We start from the raw sequence: 6,553 nt of genomic DNA on the forward strand, positions 1-6,553 counted from the left end.
AGATTAGTGAGCTGCTACACTAACCCAAGAAAAGAGCAGGTATGTATAGGCATATATGTGGAAATCTACTGTCTTAAGGGGGCCTGTTCTTCTCCAAGGTTGTTCAGAGTAGATATCTCTTAAATGGCTGGGGCAAGGAATTCTGGAGATCGGCCAGAGGCTGGACTGGCTGGGAGCTGGTTGTAACCAACCTTAATGTCCATTTTTTCCTTTGGGTGAGAGAGTTCTTTGTTTTGCATAGAATGGTGGGGAGGACCAGAGGGGAGTTTAACTCCAGGCTATTTTGAGCCTGTAACTTTCCTTCAGAAAGCACAGTCTCATCTAAACATCATCATGTAGATAGGACTTATAGAGGGCTAAATCTACCATGTAGACAGAACTTGGTCAGGTTCAAACTAGTTTAGCGCTGGTCTCCCAGGAGGCACAGGTCACACATGCAGGGTCTCTCATCATCAGATGGGGGCTCACCCTCGTGTGGGAACTAGGAAGAAGTCATCACTGGGCTCCACACTTCACCCACATCAGGAAACTGAAAGAATCTGTCCTATTACACATTTCAACAGGCAAAACAACGTTACCAATTTCTCTGGCCACATGATGGTCAGGGGAGCAACAGGAACTTCTCAGAGTGCAGCCCAGTGTCCTGTAAAGACAGATAGGAAAAGGCCTGATTCCAGCATCCCAGCTTCCAGCAGGAGGTGGCCATGCTGGAAATCTTCTGAAAAAATACATTCCTTATCAGAATAAAAATATATTGTTGAAATCGCAAGCATACTAATTACTGTTTGCACACCTAAAATATTCTTAAAAGCTTGGCACCCTGATCTTTGCAGTTTTCATTGTTTCCTTCGGTTCAGATTTTCAAGCCATCTTTTCAAACTACTTTCTTCTAGTTCTGTTATTTGTTATTATATGAATGAAGGGTCACACTTAAAATAAAAGAAAACCCCTGCCAACAATTAGTGACAAAGATCACATGAGCTTCAGGAATTTTTCTTCTAACAGTTTCATTTTTCTCCATGATGAAAACAGAAAACATAGGCCCCCCTGATTTTTTGCTTCTCTGTTCAAACTGAGCTAAAATGAAATTGATGCTCATAGCAACAAGTAACAGTTTTGAGGTTTGAAATGTCATGCCAGAGTAACAGGGCCTGGAGAAAAGGGAATGATCCTAAGCTGCTGGAGAGAAACCACATCCTAAAATTCAAATTGGACAGATTCAAACTATGACAGAATGTGATTACATGGAGTATGAACCAAGGGTCTCCATGTAGCAAGCAATATGTGAAGACAAATTTGATGTCTCAGATGTGAGAGTAAAGGTTTCTTCTCAGATCTGCAGCTTGTATGCACAAATTCTTTTAGAATACTGCATGTATCTTTTCAAATTATAGCTTAGTCTGTATGGCTGGGAGTGGGATTGCTGTATCATATGGTAACTATTTTTTTTTTTTTTTTTTTTGAGGAACTGCCATACTGTTCTCTACAGTGACTGCACCAATTAACATTCCTACCAACACTGTTGGAGGGTTCCCTCTTCTCCACACCCTCTGTAACACTTGTTATTTGGAGATTTTTTAAATGATGGCCATTCTGACCAGTTTGAGGTGGTACCTCACTGAAGTTTTGATTTGCGTTTCTCTAATAATTAACAATGAGGAGCATTACAGGATGATTCTTTAATTTTCAGATATGTGAAGTACGTTAAGTGTAACCTGTCAACTTGACCATTATTTTCACAGATGAGGATTTATTGAATATTTAGTTATTTCCTTTCTTCCTAGTCTAACTATAGGGGACATTCATTATCATGTTACTTAAGGCAATGATCTTGGTTATGCCTGCAATGCAGAAGACCCAAATTTGATCCTTGGGTTGGGAAGATCTCCTGGAGAATGGAATGTCTACCCAGTATTCTTGCCTGGAGAATTCCATGGACAGAGGGTCCTGGTGGACTATTGTCCATGGGGTTGCAAAGAGTTGGACACGACTGAGCAACTAACACACATGCGCGTGCATGTGCATACATACACACACACACACATACACACACACACATACACACACACACACACACACACACACACACACACACACACACACACATACACACACACACATCTTTGAACAGTTTTAGAGAACTGCATTGCTCCCTATACAGGGAAGGTTTGTGTTGGGACCAAGGTCTGCTGTTCCTTGAGCAAATAAATGCTGTTCCTTGAGCAAATTCAGTCACTGCCCAGGGGGTACATGGTGAGACCACCTTGTCAGCTGACATTTCCCACATCTCAGGCCTCAGACTGACCATTCCATTTGTGGTGTAACAGTTTGCCCTGGTGATACAGCTTGACCTCTTTCTGTATGACTAGGTGAGCTGTTAATAACATTTTAGGATTCTGTAGGATTAACAGCCCTCTAATAGCAAAATATCGGAGAAGGCAATGGCACTCCACTCCAGTACTCTTGCCTGGAAAATCCCATGGATGGAGGAGCCTGGTACGCTGTAGTCCATGGGGTCGCGACTGAGCGACTTCACTGTCACTTTTCACTTTCAAGCATTGGAGAAAGAAATGGCAACTCACTCCAGTGTTCTTGCCTGGAGAATCCCAGGGACGGCAGAGCCTGGTGGGCTGCCGTCTACGTGGTCGCACAGAGTCGGACACTACTGAAGTGACTTAGCAGCTGCAGCAGCAATAGCAAAATATATGTTTTAAAGTTACACCAGGACCCAGGGGTTACACCATGAGCCTCAGGGAGTTTCTGCTGGATTTTTCTGTTCTGACATCAAGGCCCATCCCCAGTTTGATGACAGCACAATTGCCAGAGACTGGATGAGCTACATAATTGGGAAGGATCAGCGCAAAATGAAAATGTCGGAATTCTTGTGTAAGAATATTTGGATGGTGACAGCCAGCCTTAAACCAAGCACAGAGCCCTTCTAAGTGCAAGAGGAGCCCCCGACACCATGCAAACCTGTGCCCATGAAGCCAGCCCCAGCCAAAGACTTCTGTTTGAATAGAGTCAATCTTGTGTAAAGGTGTGCTAAATTGACTTATAACTTCAAATATTTGTATTAGTGATATGTGGACTTGTTTTCTATCGAAAACAGGTGCATTTTTAATTGAAGAGTAGTTGTTTTACGTTAATTCCAGGTGTACAGCAAAGTCATTCAATTGTATATATATTATATATATATAATATATATTACATATATTTATATAAGCATATATAATACATACATATAAACATACCCACATACATGTTCTTTCTCAGATTATTAGGCTATTACAAGATATTGATTATAGCTCCCCATCCTGTTCATAGGGACTTGTTTATCTATTTCATATATAGTAGTATGTATCTGTCGATACCAGACTCCTAATTTGTCCCCCACCTCTTTCCCCTTTGGTAACCATAAGTTTGTTTTCTATGTCTGAGACTATTTCTGTTTTGTCAAGAAGTTCATTTGCATCATAGTTTAGATTCCACACATAAGTGATATCATATGCTATTTGTCTGTCTGTGCCTTCACTTAATATGCTAACCTCTAGGTCCATTCATGTTGATGAAATGGCATTATTTCATTTATTACGGCTGAGTACTATTCCATTGTATATTCTATGATTTGTGGACTCTTGATTCAGGCCTTAGAGATGTTACCCACAGACCTGTTTGCATGAACGTGCTCTCATGGTGAGGGCTAAACCATGATTCCCCAGAAGAAACTTACCTGATGGTCTGGGCCTCATCTTCTGACATGGAGCGCTCCCTGATCCCCTTAACAGAACATTATACTGCCCCTCCCACCTGCCCAGAGGGACCGCTCCAAACAGGCCACTTCCCAGCTCCTTCAACACGGTAATCTCTTCACTTTGCAGACCCCAGACTCCTAATACGGCAACACAGGCGCACTTTAGGATGAGAGCAGGAGGCTCTGGGGCTAGCAGCGTCACAAGTGACTTCCTCTCCAATGAGAATTTAACACCGACAGGATGAAGCACAGCACGACTTTTTAAAAAGTTGCTCAGTTAAAAAGAAAACCCTTGGTAATGTGATCTTAGGACCTGTTATACCACATGATATTGCCACCAGAACAATATTGCTCCTGAAATAGCTACAATTAGTGACAAGAAAGGTTAAAGTTAAAAAAAAACCTTTGCCAACTAGAGGCTTCTTGGAAAAACAGGGTGACCAAATGTGCTTACTGCCCTTAGCTTGGTAAGGTTTAGTGTTAGGTAGATTAATTGGCTTGACTGGACTAATAAGTTCTTGAAAAGCAAGAATTAAAACAGTAAAGCTATTTTAGGTGATTTTTAAAATTCTCATCAAAATTAATTTCTTGATGGAATCTTCTATTTTTAACAATTTCCCATTTTTATTTCACTTATTTTTAAATTTTTGACTACTTTATTGTTTTTGTAGATAGCCATCAACATTTTTTTAAGTTGAAGTACAGCTTATTTACAATACTATATTAGTTTTGGGTATTCAACATAGTGATTCAATATTTATATGGATTATACTCCATCTAAAGGTATTACAAATAAAGGCTATATTTCCTCATGCTGTATAATATATCCTTATACTTTATGGATATTATACATAGTTTCTATCTCTTAATCCCCTATACCTATCTTGCCCCTCCCACTGGTAACTGGTAACCATATCTATGAGTCTGTCTCCATTTCATAGATAAGTTCATTGGTGTTATACTTTAGATTTTACATGTAAGTGATATTATATGGGATTTCTCTTTGTCTTTCTGACTTACATCACTTATTATGATAATCTCTAGGATTATACTGCTGAAAATGCCATTATTTTAATCTTTTTATTAACTGAGCAGTACTCAGTATATATTTCACATATGAAAACCTAGGTATATATTTCATATAAGAAAACATAGGTATATATTTCATATATGAAAATATACATACATATATTTGCAGAGTGCACTCCTTTGCTATTGTTCTTTAACCAAAAGGATGAAAATTTTACAATAACTTCTAATGATACTAATTCTTACAACTGGGGCTTGGTAAAAGTGTATTTTGCCAGGATTTTCAGCGCAAAAACTGAAAACTGAAGTTCTCAAAAGTCAGTTTGCTTTAGTGCTTCAGATTCACCTGGACGCTTATTTACTAAAATCATCAGACGGCAGTTCAGAGCTTCTGATTTAGTACATTTGCAAATACCAGTCCAGGGACCATAATGAAAACCATTGTGCCTTTTGAGTAATGCTTTTAGAGACTGAAGATAACCCTTCCAAATCAAGTATACTGTCTTACATCTTAATACATACAAAAGTCTTAATCTGAAGCTAGAAGATTGCTAAATGACTTCTACTTATAGGGCATTGTGAACTGAAATCAATTTGTAGGCATGAAAAATAATGAAAATAAAATGTTTTGTCAGAGAACATTGACAGAAGCAACTTAAGTTTTAAAAAAAGCATATTTATCCTATAGTTATATTAAATGGCTTGACCTGACTGATAAGTTCTTTGTAAAGCAAAAATCAAGAGTAAAACAATTTTACGTGATTTTTAAAAGTCTCATCAAAACCTGTTTCTTGATGGCATCTCCTGTTTTTAAAACTTTCCCATTTTTATTTTGCTATTCTGCTGAGTAGTATTCCATGTGTATTTCATATATGAAAATAAAGTTATACATTTCATATATGGCAATATAGGTATGTATGCCACATGAAAATATTAGTATATATCTCATATGACAATGTAGGAACATACCTCATATGCAAAAATATAGGTATATATGTCATAAAATATAGGTATCTATTTTTATATCATAAAATTAAAAACTTTCATAAACTTAAAACTTAAAAAAGAATTAAAGCCTTTGATTATGTGAATCACAACATACTGGAGAATTCTTAAAGAGATTGGAGGACCAGACCACCTTACCTGCTTCTTGAGAAACCTGTATGCAGGTCAAGAAGCAAAGGTTAGAACTGGATATGGAGCAATGGACTGGTTCAAAATTGGGAAAGGAGTATGTCAAGGATGTGTCTTGCTACATGGCTTATTTAACTTCTATGCAGAGTACATCATATTAATGCTGGGCTGGATGAAATCACAAGCTAGAAATGAGGTTTCTAGGAAAAATGTGAGCAATGTCAAATATGCAGATGATACCACCCTAATGGCAGAAAGTGAAGAGGAACTAAAGAGCCTCTTGATGAAGGTGAAAGAGGAAAATGAAAAAACTGGAATAAAACTCAACATTCAAAAAACTAAGATCATAGTATCTGGTCCAATCACTGTATGGCAAATACACAGGGAAGAAATGGAAACAGTGGCAGATATTATTTTCTTGGGCTCCAAAAGTACTGTGGATGGTGACTGCATCCATGACTGAAACACCTTATTCAGAAAACCAAGTGATGAACCACAGACTGGAAGAAACTATTTCCAAAACACATATCAGAGAAAGGATCTGTACTCAATCAAGAAAGGATCTGTACTCAAATTGTATCAAACAGCTCCTTAAAATTTGATAAAGATTGAAAAACACACCTGGCCAAAAAATATAAA

At 38.1% G+C, this 6,553-nt stretch overlaps 1 long non-coding RNA gene across 1 annotated transcript; it reads right to left on the reverse strand.

The window, feature by feature from the left end:
* Positions 1-210: 210 nt before the first annotated feature.
* LOC104989367 lies at positions 211-4,014 on the reverse strand. The gene is made up of 2 exons (XR_825365.1): positions 3,731-4,014; positions 211-643 (listed from the first exon to the last, which is right to left on the reverse strand). It is a non-coding gene; the product is annotated as an uncharacterized LOC104989367 (long non-coding RNA).
* Positions 4,015-6,553: the final 2,539 nt, after the last annotated feature.

The sequence above is a fragment of the Bison bison genome, unplaced genomic scaffold (genome assembly GCF_000754665.1).
Source record: "Bison bison bison isolate TAMUID 2011002044 unplaced genomic scaffold, Bison_UMD1.0 scf7180017864155, whole genome shotgun sequence".
Taxonomy (NCBI): Eukaryota; Metazoa; Chordata; class Mammalia; order Artiodactyla; family Bovidae; genus Bison; species Bison bison.